This window comes from Eurosta solidaginis, chromosome 2 (genome assembly GCF_040869045.1).
Source record: "Eurosta solidaginis isolate ZX-2024a chromosome 2, ASM4086904v1, whole genome shotgun sequence".
Taxonomy (NCBI): Eukaryota; Metazoa; Arthropoda; class Insecta; order Diptera; family Tephritidae; genus Eurosta; species Eurosta solidaginis.
This window is the reverse complement of record NC_090320.1, coordinates 199,595,097-199,612,508: the sequence shown is the minus strand read 5'-3', so window position 1 is coordinate 199,612,508 and position 17,412 is coordinate 199,595,097. Positions and strand designations below refer to the sequence as shown.

The window sequence follows — 17,412 nt, the reverse complement described above, 5'->3', positions numbered from 1 at the left end:
ATGCTGAGGGTGTCCAATAAGTTAATATATACGTTGTTGTTAGCAGATATTTTGTTTATTATTACTGTTTATTATTTGTATACATCTTTGTTTTCTGTTTATGATATTCTGTGTTCTGCACTGAAATTTTAAATTAGTCGACAAGGTGCATTCACAAGTGTAAGTTTTAGATTATGTTTGTGCATTTATGGTTTTTATAGAAAAATGTATTTTTTACAGCCCTGAAGATGATTTCTAATTGAAATCGAAATATCGACAAAATAAATAAATACAACATATATGGTATAATTAATTGCATTTTTATTACTTATATATATGTGTGGTGCTTAGAGCTCGGAAATTCTTCTTGATATATTCATCATAATGGCAAGGACTATCAGAATCGTAAACCATAACCTGCAGGAACATCTTTATCGCAAATCAATTAATTACAAATTTGTATCCCGGTCGGAAATCCCTTAGTAGGAAACATTTGAAGCATTAGGAATGCGTCATGACTTTGCTTCATAGCATTTTATGTATTTAAGATGGACTTGTTAAGCTGAGCTTGCTTCTATACAAAAAAAACCAATTGACAACAATGCATAGCTGTAAAATTCTCTGCCCGCACTTTTGCTTAGTTCTAAGTTTCTTTTTTGTTGTTTATCACTAATGTGCATGTCAAAGCTTTGTATTCGTGCTTTTGTTAAAATTGTTTATTTTTAGTATTATGTACTTGGCTGTTTAGTATGTTTTGTATGATTTTTACGACAGGTGCTTGTGATGGCGGTGGTGGTGGTGGCGCTGGTATTTCCTCACGTGCATTTGCCCAAATTACGTGTGCATTAAGGCAACAATATCATTGACAATAATACTTCTCGTAATCGTACAAATGTGTTGTTGCACACAAGCAATAAAAACAAATAGAAGCGCAACATACCTGCACATGCAAAGTATAACAACAGAAATGATGCAAAAGCGTAGTATTGGCGAGCTCCATTCGCCCTACCTTGACCCCATTGCAAATGAGCTACACTGAACACCAAGCGGTAAGTACTTGTGCATATTCGTAATGGTAATGGCAGGCGGTAATGTTGCCAAAGTATTTATGTACTTACTTTTATTGTTGTTCATGTTCGTATTTATGTATGTAATTACAAAAAGTAAAGGAAGAGTACCCACAGCTGCTGCATGCAACGTAAAATCAAAATAAAAAATTGTGCATTCAATAAATTTTTTTTTGTATATTTTCATTTTTACTTTTTAGCAAATTTTTGTTTTTATTGTTGTTTTCCGTATTACAAATAAGATGCTATGGAAGTGGCAGTGCAGTGGGAAAGACCGAAATTTAGTGCTCGTAAATAACATAAATGTTAAAAATTGCATGAAATCACGCAGAATTTTGTTAAATAAAAAACGTGATGAAAGTTGAGAATGTACATATTTATGTAAAAAGTGACGATATAATGTTACAAGTTATAATTAGGATATGTAAACACAGTGGCGAGTATTAAACATTCCACAAATACAATACATAAGTACCTTTCTTTTGGGGATAAAGGAAGTAAAAAGGTGTTACGGTCTGCTGTTATAGTACCTATCTGAAGTTGGCAAGACAACTTTTACGTGGAAAAAAATTACCTATTGGGAAAATTGCCGTGAATTTGCCGTAATTTAGCCGTGAAACAAAAAAATTTGCCGTGGCCATATTTTAGAAAATACAGGGTGGCACGCTAACTTCACGTGAAAAACAGAAACCAGAAACCAGAAAACAGAAATCAGAAAACCACCTTAGAGGCCAGCTAGGAAGATAATTCTTGCACACGAATTTGCCGTAAATTTGCCGTAGATAAGTGGCATATTATATAATTTCGAAAAAAAAAAAATTAACTTTTTTTTATGGTGCACCGCCAACTTCACGTGAAGTTAGCGTGCCACCCTGTATTTTCTAAAATATGGCCACGGCAAATTTTTTTGTTTCACGGCTAAATTACGGCAAATTCACGGCAATTTTCCTAATAGGTAATTTTTTTCCACGTAAAAGTTGTCTTGCCAACTTCAGAGAGGTTGTTATAGTCTACGGTTACGGTCCACTTGGGAGCGTTTTCGTGCGAACACACCTAGTGAATAGTGATGGGACCAAAAAGTTGCGATGCAAAGGTATCGAAAACAGGAAAGAAAAGATCTGCGATCACTAGCGAAAATTGCCATGAGTTTCCGGGAGAAAATCAAGAAGGACAGTACAAATCAATGGGGATAGTTTTGCATTTTTGTATTGCGGCCATAATTTTATAGCCCCGAATTCGGCTCGAGTGTGTTATTCACTGGCAAGGGAGTGGATCCCACATACAATCCTTAATCGTCCAGACTGCGCACGCAACCAGGCTTGGTTATATATTTTGGGATTTGGTACGAAAGGACAAATTGGCGATTTGTATGAGCGCTTCTTTTATATGTAAAAGAGGAGGCCGGGGAAAATAAGAAGCGCACGGTAATTAATTAGAAATTGGATTTAATAAATTCTACGCAGTCCCACCACATAAAACGATTTGACACTTTTACAAGCAACGCACCAGTGTGGCAGCTTTTCCCAGTATAGCAACCAAACGCGCTACCAACCGCTATAGCGCCAACGAAACCACCAGTCGTGCCCACCTGGCGTGCAAAACCGTGCACGGCCACTAGAAACCGTGCGCAACCATTAGCAGTGGCGCCAACAACCCCACGAGGGCAACCACCCACCACTGCGCCAACCACCCTTGCCAGTGCCCCCAACAACCACCAGCGCGCCACCACGCGCACGCTACCATACTCGACGGCGCCATCTTCGAGCCCGACAACCACCAGAGCACTACACTGCGCACGATACCATACTCGACGTTGCCATCTTCGAACGCAACCACCACCAGCGTGCTATCATCATCGACTGAGTCATCCAACAGCGCCAACAACCACCAACCACTGGCAGAGACAACAACAGCAGGGCCCCATCCATAGGCCTGCTGCAACGAACCCATATAGGCCTGCTGTAGTATCGACCGTGGCAACAGCAACCAGCAGACCAGCCGTGACACCAAGACCAGCACGAAAGCGGTGAGTTCGTTCCGGATACGGAAAATATCTCTTAAAGTAGGGGTTTTTGAAACAGAGTTTCTGTAGATGCTTCTAGAATTTCACTTACTTCTTTTTTTTAATCTTAATAAGATTCATTTCCTTACTCAATGTTGTATTGTAGTTACAATAATTACTCAAATGCACTTCCCCACAAACGAAAATTACACAAATCAATAAATGTTTGAGTTTGCGCTGTTACATTTGTTTAAAAGCTGTTAAATACTATATAATTATTGTTTGAGAAAATTTTGTAAGAACCTCCTATTAAGGTTATCGTCTCAAGGGGTATATCCACGATACATACATACGTACATACATATAAAGTGTTCAAGAAAAAGGTGTAATAATTGGATTTTTATAAAATTCGCCTTTCCCAGATTTTGTCTAATTAGTATATACCTATATACGTACATAAAATACCTATAAATTTAACTTGTAATTACTTGCTATGTATAAGTTACTTAACGAACATCTGCAAAATGATAATAGTTACAAAAGATAAAGCAAGCATTAATTTGGTAAAACTTAAATGGAAAAAATTAGAATTAGAATCTAAAATTTAAAATAGATGTACCTTAATTAAATACATAGAAAATGAAAATTTAGAGTGATGAAACTAAAGCTCAAAATAGACTTGAAATAGGAAAATAGTTAAACCTAATTAATTTCAACTAAACAAGAAAAGGGAGTAGAGCTTAGAAAACTAAAGTAAGATGAATTATAAATAAGGCAAAAAAAAAAATTTACTTCATTTTTTTTGGGAAATAACAAAGAAAAGTTAATAATAACAGTAATAAAAATAATAATACTAATAATAATAAAAATAATAAAAATAAAACCAACTTAAACTAAAATAAAATGAAATAAACGAAATTGCAAAAAAATAAAAAAATATACCAAAAATAAATTAAACTATAATAAAATAGGATGTAATGAAATAATAGAGTTCATAAAATAATAGATTTGAAAATAGAATAAAATTTAAAATTACTCCAAATCAACTGTAATAAAATAAAATAAAATTATAATAAATAAATACATTAACTAAATAAATACGAGAAATAGAAATAAACACAGTAAATAATATAATAATATACGTGGCTACAAAAAAAAAAATTTTTGTTTTAGAAAAATTTAATTTTACTTAAAATTAATAACAAAAAAACAAAACCCCAGCAGAGCCCCAATTATCGAAATTTGTATCCAAACTTTATAGTCCTAAAATACGTTTTGTGAATAAAAAAAAAAAAAAAAAATTCAACCAAATTCTTACTTTGTATGTAGTATATTTACTATACATAAACACATTTATTTACATATTTTTCTCACACAAAGTGTTTATACCGATTATCAAAAAAAAAAAAAGGAAACATAAATATATGTATAATTTGAAATATTATGAGCAAAAGTAAGAGAAAAAAAACCCCAACAGAACAAGCTTAGCCAGACTTAAGTATTCATATTCCCATTGTCCCCACATATATCCACGCATTAAATAATCAAAGTCAAGATGCAATGTTCCTGTGAGTCATCATGGTATATTATAACAATTAACAATTTTCACTGTTTAGGTAAAACCAGGATTTCGTTTTCGATTTCGGCCCAATGTGAATTGTTGGATCATTTTTTTTTCTCTCACTTTATACACTACACACACTTACATACATTTTCATAGTGAAAATAGCTATTCGCAGTTCAACATTTTTTTTCCGTTCTGAATTTGGCTTGGGACGATGCTATAAGCAGCTTTGTTTTGGCTTTAGAGCCTATGCTGTAGCCCCCCTGGTTAAGAAACCTGCACTATCATATTTTTTAAGTTGCATACATATGTACGTTAATAGAAAGGAATTGTCAATAAAATTTGTATTTAAAATGGGAATGCTGACGTCGCCCTTTATTTAGAAGGCATAGGGTAAAACAGGTAAGGGGCCACCGAAAATTCAGGTGCGTCGGTGGCCATGGATTTTGAGGGAGGGCTCAGCACCGGGCGTCGCAACAACACCCGCCCCCAAGTTATATTCGGCCCTTTTCTTCTTTTGTTTTAATTTATCAGCTTTTTTTTTGGTTCTTCTGATTTTCGGAGTTTGGTAACCGGTCGTTTCCGGTTCGGTGAATTTTTTTTGGCGTTAGTTTTTTTTGAATTTTGAATTTAAAATTTTTGAATATGTCAACGGTCTGTCCGTGGCATCCGATTCGACCGGATGTCGTTTTAATTGGTATTAACAAGCGTTTTGAGTCGGTCTCTGCGCTTCTGTCGGGTTTTTTTTTTTTGAATTTGACAGCGCTTTTGACAGTTGATTTTGAATAGGCATGATAGCAATTTTTTTCTGTTTATGGCGCAGGAACAGTAAGGTTGGCAAGGACCCGCCCCAGCCGACAATGACTAGCCACTGTGCACCACCACATCACGCCGACCGCCTTCCTTACCGCTTCCATCATAGATGCGACTCCATAATAAAAGGATTTAAAAGACGCATTTTTTCGTCTAAGCGGCTGCAGATATGTCTGTTGTAAGACGCTTCCAAAATTCTCAAATTATTCAAGGGGTTTTGTAGCGCAGTTCATAGCTTCTCCCACACAATTGTGAACCTCACCTACTCGTGGTGAATCCTTTTTCTTTAGCAGCCGACCCTCTGGCGACCCTACGTTCTTCTGAAAAAAGGGGATGGGGGCGGGATGGCCTAGCAGGTTCAATGTGGATATATTAAATTGTTCCAAATACGGTCTGGCGTGTACCTTAATGAAGCTTGTTACCGAAACATTCTGGATCTATATCCGGCAAAGGATCATCAACATCGATAACATTCCCAAAAAACTTCGGGGAGTGTCTTTATCGCTACAACAACAACAAAGCATTTGTTTGGTTAGGAGGCTGAAGGATACATTTATGAAATTTCCTAAAGCTAATGTTTTCTCAAATATCAAACCAATTTTCAAAATAAGGTAGTGTTAGAAAAGGGGGGAGCTGTGTCCATATTCTATCGGTCTAAGGTTAAACGTTCTGTTTTTTTTTTAACTTAAACCCAAGCAAACAGTACGAAAGTTTTTAAATTTTTTTAGTGTAACAATTGTTTTTGTTTTATCGGCTACCCTTTGTTCAAGGTTCGATTCGAGCTCAAGGCTAGAACAACAATTTCTACTTACTATTCCAAAAACAAAATAAAATTTTCAATTATAGAAAAATTAAAGAAACAAAAAACAATAATTATCATTTAAAAAGTTATTGTTCTGGCCTTGAGCCCGAATCGTACCTTGAATTCTTTTTTTTTTTTTTTAGTGTATTAATTATCAATTCAAAAAGGTCATCAAAACCCATAAGTTTTTTGTCAGAGATATTAAACAATGGGTCTGCTTATCGAACCAAAAATAAGTGCAGAGCAAGTCAGGTCGGAGCAAAGTAGAGCAGCTTACAAAATCAAATAGTGCAAGCTGGTGTAACCCAGAGCAAACGTCTTGTGAAACACTTTTCAGAAAAAATTTCAAAACAACCGATTCGTTGCAAAATTAGATTCGGCAAAAATGTACTGAATTACGAAAACACTACATTAAACAAATTGTTTATTTTTATCATTTTATATTTTATTAAGTTTTTTTATGAAAGATACAGCGTTACAAAAATGACAAAACTGAAAATACCTGGGATGCAGGCTTGTAAAAGAATGCACTCTATGCGAATAAAATTCAGTTGAAGACGAACTCCATGACTTCAAATTTCGAATTCAGATAATGACCAACAAAAGTCTAAAGACTAAAAAATGCAGTTTGGAGTCTTTTTGCAGTCATGACTTATGAGTCGTTTAGAGAAGTCACTTACAGACTTCATTTTTTTCAATGAATTCCCGAAACATTATACAAATTACATATAATCATCAAAAACCTGTTTGTTTCAAAATCTCTTGAGTTATTAGCTAATTACAAAAAAAAGGAAGCTTAGACTCTCTCGTCTTGTTGTCTTATCGTCTTTGTATTTGAATATAGCGAAGATGACGATACGCTCACAGATCCACAACAATACGTCAAACGATCGTCAAAGTACGAGTTACCAAATGTAGAGCAATGAAGAAAATTAAATTAGATATGACTGAAAAAATCAGATTTTAAAAACGGCCATGAAATTGTTTGGAGTTGTGGGAGGGTAACTTAAAAAATAAATTAATTTTATAGAATTTCAAAACATAGTACAAGAAACTTTTGGAAATTGTTAAGCATGGTATCCAAAAAGAAAGCACCAACATGCATCAATACATTGGTTTCGGGACCTGAAACTTTCTCCAATGTGTTTTCCTATATTTTTCTCCAAATGTTTTCAATGGCTTGCACTAAAGGATTTAGTTGGGCTTATAAAATATAAAACTACAATCGCAGGTCACCTCCAATTGCAACCAACATACATAGATGCATATATTTACCTTTCTAACTACAAACTCTGCGTTGTGGATTTGGTCGTTGAGAGTGTCCACTCACCAAGGAAAAACCGGAATGTACTAGCGAGATAACTATTTACTAAGTAGCTCTTTCGTGCTGATAGCGCATCTTTCGAAGGGCTTGGGATTTCCATAGATTCGAACGCGTCTCCTTAGGAAGTTATGATTTGTACCATTCGTTTTAAAAATAATTATATTTAAATTATTTTATTGCTATAATCTTAAATATAAGTGTCACGGGTAGGACAGCATTTGTCACGGGACATGTTCAAATTAAAAATATTAATGAACTTTGTGAAACACAACAAAGTATTCAAAACATTAAAAATATAGTTCACGTCAAGAGAGCATTCCATGGGCTAAATCAGTTTAAGTTACGGAAAATTTTGAAGGCTATAAAACAGTTCGTTTTGAACTGTTGATTTTCCCACAGGGTGGATAAGTGATGTATATTAGAACGATTTACCGTCATCCCTTGTCAAATTTGGTTTGTAGATAAACCCTTTTCGGCGTTGCGCCATCATCAGAGTCATTTTTTGAGAACGAAAAATTACACTGATGATGGCACAAGGCCGTTTGTCGCCAAACTGAATTTGACAAGGAATGACGATAAATCGTTCCAACATACAGCCATAAGAGAATATACTTCATGTTGTTGTTGTTGTTGTAGCAATGCTCGCCCCACCTAATAGCCGCGACAGATCACAAATTGTCATCAATATCCTCTAACGGGAGTCCAAGGAAACTTGCCGTTTCAACAGGGGTGGACCATAAGGAAAGGGGTGTTAGAGGCGTTGGTTCCACATTACAATTAAAGAGATGGTTGGTGTCATGTGGGGACACATTGCAAGCAGGGCATACATTTTGTATGTCGGGGTTGATTCTGGATAGGTAAGAGTTTAACCTGTTACAGTATCCAGAACGAAGTTGAGCAAGAGTGACACGCGTTTCCCTGGGGAGTATGCGTTCCTCTTCTGCGAGTTCTGGATATTTTTCTTCAAGTACTGGATTCACCGGGCAATTCCCGACATAAAGGTCCGACGCCTGTCTATGGAGTTCACCAAGGACCTGCTTGTGTTTTTCCGCTTCGTACGGCTGGGTTCTCAGGTGCCGTATTTCCTCAAAATGCTTACGGAGATGACTCCTTAGGCCCCTAGGCGGTGCTGGTTCGTCAATCAGATGTCTGTTGGGATGCCCAGGTTTCTGGGTATTCAACAGAAACTGTTTGGTCAGCATCTCATTTCTCTCCCTGATGGGGAGTATTCTCGCCTCATTATGCAGATGGTGTTCTGGGGACATAAGAAGACAGCCCGTGGCGATTCTGAGAGCAGTATTTTGGCAGGCCTGTAGTTTCTTCCAGTGGGTGGTTTTTAGGCTTGGCGACCATATGGGTGACGCGTAGCACGTAATCGGCTGGCTAATTGCTTTGTATGTGGTCAAGAGCGTTTCTTTATCTTTTCCCCAGGTACTGCCAGCAAGGGATTTGAGGATTTTATTACGGCTCTGAATTCTTGGAACAATTGCGGTTGCGTGCGCACCAAAATGTAGATCCTGATCAAACGTCACACCCAAGATTTTGGGGTGTAGGACAGTCGGTAGCGTAGTGCCATCGACGTGGATGTTCAATATGGTCGACATTTGGGGCGTCCATGTTGTAAATAAGGTCGCGGAAGATTTAGTCGGTGACAATGCCAGGTTTCGCGAGGCGAAAAAACTGGAGAGATCAGGGAGATAGCCGTTTATTTTATTGCATAGCTCATCGATCTTTGGGCCTGGGCCTGTGGCCATTATTGTGCAGTCATCGGCGTAGGAAACGATTGTGACTCCTTCCGGTGGTGAAGGTAGCTTAGATATGTAGAAATTAAACAAAAGCGGGGATAGGACACCACCCTGTGGCACCCCTTGTTTAATTCTCCTTTGTTTTGATGTTTCGTTTCTGAATTGCACCGATGCCTGCCGACCACCCAGATAATTTGCGGTCCACCTTTTAAGACATGGGGGAAGGGTGGACCCTTCCAGGTCCTGCAGTAACGAGCCATGGTTGACCGTATCAAAAGCTTTTGATAGGTCTAACGCTACGAGTACTGTTCTATGGTGGGGATATTGATTCAAACCGCAATTTATCTGGGTGCTTCATAGATGTTATTAGTTGATATCTCTATCAGAGATATAGGGCATGTTAGATATGCCTACTCGCTTCGAACATCTGTTTCTGCGTACTTATCACGGGTGGGACATACTTCATTGTTGAATAATTCCTTAACAACTTCAAAGAAGTTAAAACATAACAAATGTGAAATAAAATGTTCGACTTTTTGTCACGCGTGGACACCGAGAAAATATAGACAATCTCAATAACTAATATGTTTTTTTCCTTGGTTATAGGAACAATTTCCTCAAAATGGACAAAATCATAAAAAAAATTTCAAAAGTAAACTGTGTAACTTTCACGGCCGTGTATTTCTAGTCGAGGTCCGAAATTTTACAGTCGAGTGCTCTTGATCACAGAACTAACTCATACATGTAATGTACATCTTGTGAGAAATATTTCCTCAAATTAATGAAGTTTTATAAAAAATAAGAAATTCTAACTCATTACATTGACTTTTTCCTCAATTAAAACAACATTTTTTTAGAAAAGGTTTTTCCTTATTTTAGGTAAGTTTTGTTATTATTATTATTAATTTTTTTTTTGAAGTAGGGCCTATATAATTTGTTATTTAAATAAGGTTTATTAAATAAAAAAGTTAGGCCGGTATTTTTCTTATCAGTCAGTCGAGTGGTGATTCACAAATTGTTTGTCAGTTTTTTTCGAAACAAGCTATGTATGTCACCTAATTGAAATAGTTAAACCAGCACTTTCATTTAAGAGGATACATTTATATCCACAATGTCTCAAGTCGTAAAAGAAAATTATCCCCGCACCAATGCATAAATATTAGATATACGCCGCCGATAAACGCCGCCGATAAACGCCGCCGCCGCCGCCGCCGCTTTTGGTCGTTTTTCGCATGCCGCCGCCGAATGTCAAATATATCGGCGCGGCGGCGTCCGGCGCGTTACTATATTTTCTACTCGTTTAAGCCTGTTTAGGCCATTTATTGTTCATGTCGAAAATTGGTCGGACATGGTCAAAAGTGGTATCAACGGATACGCATGTTGATGTTGTTGTAGCGATAAGGACACTCCCCGAAGGCCTTGGGGAGTGTTATCGATGTTGATGGTCCTTTGCCGGATGCAGATCCGGCACGTTCCGGTACCAAGCCCGACCATCTCGGGAAAGATTTGTTATATAATCACATGCGACCTTCTTGGCCATCCCGCCCTCCCTACCCTTGATCCATAAGGAGTTCGGGGTTGCCAGAGCCTCGGCTGTTAATGAAACAGGATTCGCCACGGATAGGTGAGGTTGACAATTGGGCAATATAGCTTCTCCAAATATATTGCGCTGGCATCTGAAAGGGTTGCGCTACACAACCCCTTGAATCTGGTATTTTAGTCGCCTCTCACGACAGGCATACTTGACGCGGGTATATTCTGACCCTCTAACCCGCTGGGGGATGCGCATCACTGCCAGTTATAAGAAACTAATTGCGAAATTTAACTATTTCTAACTGTTCAAAAGTTATGTAAAAAAACCGGCGCTTTCGATGTCAGCATAACACGGACTTTGCATCACCAAAATCACCAAATTATTAAAACAAAACACTAAAAGAAAAGTTTTATAATAAATTTATATGCTCACTTTGCATATATGTATATATTTCTTTTAATTAATAATGATCAATGAATTCAAATAAAATTACCCAAGGCGAACATGTTCTCAAATTGTCCTCAAGTTGTTAAAAAAGCAAATTATCCAAAAAAGTGCCGATTTTTAAAAAAATTTACATTGCTGAAAGAATAGCGAAATCAGTGATGCAAAATCCTTTAGTAGGTTCTGGGGGCATAAACACTTCTTTTGTAATGATTCTTACCTCATACTTAAGTTGAAGATATATGATAAAAAGTGAAACATCACTTGGGCTTACATTCAAAGATCTGTTGTTTATTTGCGAAACTACAATAGCGTCTGAAATGTTAATTTTGATTTTCACACTTAATCCTTCTACCATTATATATTTTGTACCTGCATTAATTAAAAATTAAATATATTTTATTGATTTTAGAGAAAGATGACAAAGTTTACAAAGTATGTACTACTTTTTTTTTAAGTTTGAATACAAAAAAGCTTAAAATCCTATCAGTAAAAACGAGATACAAAAACAAAAGGTGCAGTAAAAATCGAAATTGAAAACTCATGCACCAATCACTTAGTTTTTGTTTTTGTCTTTAATGAGGGATTTGATCATGATTCAATTACTAGAGGTTTGTTCTTCAATGATGACAGATCTTTGACACTCCCAAATTGAAAAATCTGGACGGGTTGCTTTTACGAAGTAAGGAAGACGGGGAATCAATCCCCTAAATGCCTAAAGTTTTTGGGGAAATAATTCATTTTCTACTAAATATTTCGTAAATTGATAAAGTTATGTTGGTTTGGTCATTCTTTCAGAAATTGTTTGAAGAATACCGTACGTTAGAATTTTATTCAAAAATGCACTATCTCAAAACTCGCTACATGAGCATAAGTTCAATGCATTTTGTAATATGAGGGAGTTAATGAAAAGCATTCTGATATAAGGCGTTCTTCAATCTAATTCTATTATAGGGCGGCCCTATCCCCAACCAGTCCCTTGGATGACTCACATTGATTATAGTCCATCAACCAAGTTTAAATATCACCTACACGTTACTGCTCCTTTTACAAATGTGAATACGTAGGTACATATATTTACCAAGTGAGGCTCTGTCCTTCGCAAGAACACTCAAAGTGGCGAAGAAAAAGCTTTCCCAAGATAGTCGAACTAATGACCGTGTGTGCTACTATCCTAACGTAGTGAACACTCGAACTAGTCTGAAAACTGAAGCTATGAGCTAATGAGCTCTTATATCATAAGACCGGAAAACAGCAGTTAACATTTTTCAACTTAAAATCCTTCGATTTTCATTCTAAAATATCGTTGAAATCAATGTTGTGAACGCAAACGTCTTCAAACTTTGGTCATCATTTTAAAAATTGTTTCGAGGGGCCTTGTAAAATTTTAATTATGTAGATGCGCCGAGGATTATACGGTTTTCACCCATGAGTCACGCAATGACATCCGAATAGTCACTCCCTAACGTCTCAAGGTCTTTCTCTGGTGTAGCTCGGCAGCATAGCACGACAAAAACATCCGTTAGAAAGTGTTCGGAGCTTCACCTAGAGCTTATAGGAAAGTGACATCGGCGAAGGTACATATGAGTGCGAAGTCGCTGTCCTATAGCTTCTGTGCTGGTATATGGTGTGCGGGTCAGGAGGCGTGGTAGCGACTGGTGGGCGGGATTGCTACTGTTCGCACATCGGGAATTGTAGGTGGACAAAACCTTTCCTAAATATTATTTTTTTAAAAAGAAAAATCAAGCTTTTTAAAGTAAGAATACCGGCGGTATATAATAGAGCTTACGCCGGCGCGCCGCTCACGCCGCCGCCGATAAAGTGTTCGGCGTAAACCTCTATTACGGAAACCCCATAGACGTAAAAAAAATGCCGCTTTTGTCCATACAAATTGTTTTCTGTTTGTGGTCATTTATCTTGTAGGTACTGTTATGTTTTATTAATCCTTCAAATCGGCTTCATAAATTCATAACTTCAGGGAAAAGAGTTAAAAATTGGTCACTTTTCTTTATTTTTGCAGCGTTATTACTAAACAAAGTAGGGGGTGACTGGAAATTAAATAAAATTAAAATTATGACGTTTTCTTTTAGGGTAAAGTTTGGTTTACCCGAGATTCGCCTTCACAAGGTCTTCTCTTCGGTGTCTGTGCTATCTTTTAAATACATTTTTATATTGGAGGCCATGGAAGCAATATTTGACTTAATACCAATTTCACACAGTGTTAATGAAATAATTAGCAAAGTTTTCTCCATTAAAGCCCCTATTGAATTCAATCTTCTATTCCATATAAAAATTCCTAATTATCTCATTATAGCTTTATACTATGTACAAACACGCACCAAATTTTGACCCAGCGGGTCAGGGGGTTAGAATATACCCGCGGTAGGTATGCCTGTCGTAAGAGGCGACTAAAATACCGGATTGGCCTGAAGGTTTAATGTGGCCATATAAATCGTTCCCGAGATGGTCGGGCCAGCACCTTAATGATGCTGTGTTACCGGAGCGTACCGGATCTGTAAACGGCAAAGGACCATCACATCGATCACTCCCTAAACCTTCGGGGAGCAACCGTATCGCTACAACAACAACAACAACAACGCACCAAATTGGCAATATATACCATTTGGGCAATTTAGTATGCAAATTATCATATAATAAATTGTAATAATAAATTGCCAATTTAAAAAAAATTGTGGAATAAATTGTTTCAAACTGAAAAGGCAACCTTGTAAAGTTTGTTTATTGAGTAGATTCAAACGTCAATTACGCATGGCTCAACTATATGGTAGGCTCATCTCATCAGCTCATTTCATTATTTTCATTTCACTGGAGTAGGGATTGTCAAAAGAAGATGGCAAACTAAAACGAAACCGAAACATTGAACACATTTTCTTACAACAAACACAAATTTCAAAGTTTTATGTTTTCATTTCAATTCCATTCGCCTAATACCAACACGCACATTTTGACAGTCTGAACAAATGTATGCTGTTTCTGGAGAGATGATCCAACCAGCTATCAAATTACTATTGTGTAAGCTAAATTGAGTTGTATGAAACCCACTCAATATAGATCGAATTTATCTCAATTTATTTTTCTGTTTGAACATAGTATTATTGAATGTCTAATGGAGTCAAAACACTAATACGTTTTGCTTGATGGATTTTATTGTCAATGTACCAATGACAATCAAAAATAAATTATTTTCAATAATTTACGAGAATAAAAAACACATTTGCTGAAAAGGAACATACGAATTCTTCAAAAATAGCCACATACTTGGTTAGGCGCAACATCTATGAATAGTTACGCATGCATTTTATTTTGATTTCCTTGGAAGACTATCGACACATTCAGTCTATTGGAGGTCTTTATTGGGTGGTTACTTCAACCTAACCTTGGAAGTTAAATAGGAAACGGCTGCTACCCATTTTAACATTTTTTTTTTGTTGTAAAAAACAGAATATAGTATTTTTGGGGCCGCTGGCAGATGTTGGCTTAATTAAGCAAGTGGCCCTATGTGAAAAGGAGAACTTAATCATTTCCTTAAGCAAAAGTGTGATTCGATTAAATCTCTGTGTGAAATTGACACAAGACTTTGCAGCACGCTAACCTCTGAGCTACCTAATTATGTATAACCTCCTAAACCCATTTTAATTTTTAATGAATTTGCGGACAAAACTTTAATACAAAAGCTACTTATTAAACTCGGAAGTTGTGATTTTAATACGTGTACCTATATTAGTAGAAAATGGATATTAACCCTACATGAAAAAACCATATACATACATACCTAGTTAGCTACAAAGCTTTCATCACCATGTTAAGGATAGTACTTATTCAAAATGTCAAATATTCTCTTAATATATAGGCAAATATTTTATAATGGCAGTCAAAAATGTCAGTGCGATAAACGACGATATAATTTATTAAAGCTAAAACGCATAAAAAGGACATGTAATTGGACTAGTTTGCTCAGTATATTTAACTATACATAAAAGGTATCGACTTATGGGTCTATGTATCTACATATAAATGCTTGTAAAAATGTTGAATCAAAATTAATATTTACATTTAATGTGACGATGCGGTCGTTATCTGCCTCTGCTATGCCATTAGTGTTTTTAAAGACGTCGACTGAGTTGATAGCTGCTGCTGCTGCGGCGAATGCTGCATTTTTTTCTTTTTAAGCGAAGAAGTTTGCATGAGAAGCGGCGACGCCGAAAGTGCCCAAAAATGTTCAGATAAATGCGCTGCTGCAAAACGTCGGCAGAGTTAATGCTGCTCAGCCCGCTAGCGACAGTCGCCAATGTTGATAGAAGAAGAAGCGAAACAGGTAATAATCCAATAATCCGTGCACGTACCCATACACAAAAGACAAAAAAAACATACACACAGATACACTACACTTTTAGACAACAATCGCTATATTGGAGCAGCAGACAAAATATTATAAAATTATCTACGGGTTTCTTGGCTATCTTTCACACTTTTTTTAAATATTTATTTATTTTAAATTCCAATCTTCAAGTTGCATATACTTTAGCGGTAACTTGTTTGCCAATTTTTTGATTACTCTCTTTTCTCTCCTACTACACAGAGAACACAAAATTTTACAACTGCACAATTCTTTGCTGTATTTGTTGTTGTTATATATTTTATTGCTGGCATATTGGAATGCAAGGGATAAACTTCATGCACTTTTCACTACTCGGAAAACTCACACACACGCACAAACATACTCAGCCACCCATAAACTGTATTGAAGAAACCTAAATTTTACTATTGGAGTTGAATAAAACAAAATTTGCCTACTTTTATTTAAAGGATTTACATTCCTTATTTTCCAAATTGTCGCCCGTAATTCCTTTTTTCACTTTGATTTTCGGTTAACGGCGCGACGACAGCAAACTTCGCTGCTGCTTCGTATACTCGTTCGCTGGTGGAGTACACAAAAAGTTCTTGTTTTGCGTACACTTTGCTTCCACTCTTTCTCACTTTGGTTTTACCGATTTCTAATTAAATTTTCTTGTACAATCTCGATTTCAACTAGGGAAATTGCACTTCTTACATAAGATTTTTTGAATTTTCATCAATGTTGAAGTTAGTTAAGTTCACTAACATTAATCTTATTGACTTTTCACATACATTTTCATCCACCACTTTTCACGCCTCCAGAGTAAAATGCTCTACCGTCACGTATTTGATCCACTCCGTTGATGTGTCCGCGTCGCTCGTCGGACGATTGTAAACTGTTCCATTCTGGTTTTGGTTTTGAATGCAGACTTGAACATGCACACACAAACTGTATTCTTTTAAACAAACATTAGCACGAATGAATAGCTAGTAAATGAACAGGTATTTACGCACTATTGGTTTATTTAATTTTTCAAATATCTAGGAGATATATAATAAACTCCCAATTTTATGGATTACAATTTTTAATAATTTTCGCCGCACTCTTCAACGCTGCTTGGAACTTGTTTATTGTGAATTTTCGCCTGCTGTCAAATTTTGAAGCTGCCACTTTCTTGTTAGCATAGTAATGCCATATTTGTAATTGTATAGAAATTAATTCGACACAGGGTACAGAGTACAGGGTGTACGATCGCGCCTTACAGATTGGGTCGTTTGCATCTAAACCCAGATTTGTTCCTTTTTGTACTGGTTTTGGCAATTCTATGAGAAAGCATGACACTCTTAATACGCGGGGCCAAACATATCAAGAAGCGTATCAGAAGACACGTTTTTGATCCAGGAGCGCAAACGAAAAAAAAATGTTGCGTCAAACAAAAGATATTAAATAAAAATTGGAATCTACCACGGACCACTCGGAAGCCGGGATCCCATCCATAGTATTTTGCGCAGAACAACTTTCTGTATTGACGGCCTTCGGCCTCGCTTATAAAATATTTCCCAGGATGGATCCATCACAGGTGTTGAGACAAAAACTATATCCGCGCAAGTGTTTACTTATGTTCACAATTATTTGTGAGGTTAGAAAAAATTATCAAAATTACAACAACCATATGAAAATTTTCAATACTTTTTTACAAATATCTCTTAACAGACCTATTTCTGTTTTCGGACGCGCGATACTGGATCGAAAACTAATCTTTTGATGTCCCTTTTCATATT

The 17,412-nt window shown here is 36.5% G+C and overlaps 1 protein-coding gene across 4 annotated transcripts in view; it reads right to left on the bottom strand.

The window, feature by feature from the left end:
• The window catches only part of LOC137240501 (phosphatidylinositol 3,4,5-trisphosphate 3-phosphatase cnrN-like), a 307,455-nt gene extending 290,714 nt beyond the window's left edge, over window positions 1-16,741 (bottom strand). For 3 of the 4 annotated variants that reach the window (XR_010949754.1, XM_067766874.1, XM_067766875.1), the window contains exon 1: window positions 16,090-16,741. The gene's annotated coding sequence lies outside the window, so the exon portion shown is untranslated. The remainder of the gene's footprint in view (window positions 1-16,089) is intronic. The other variant, XM_067766877.1, reaches the window with a different exon arrangement.
• Between the last annotated feature and the right edge of the window lie 671 nt (window positions 16,742-17,412).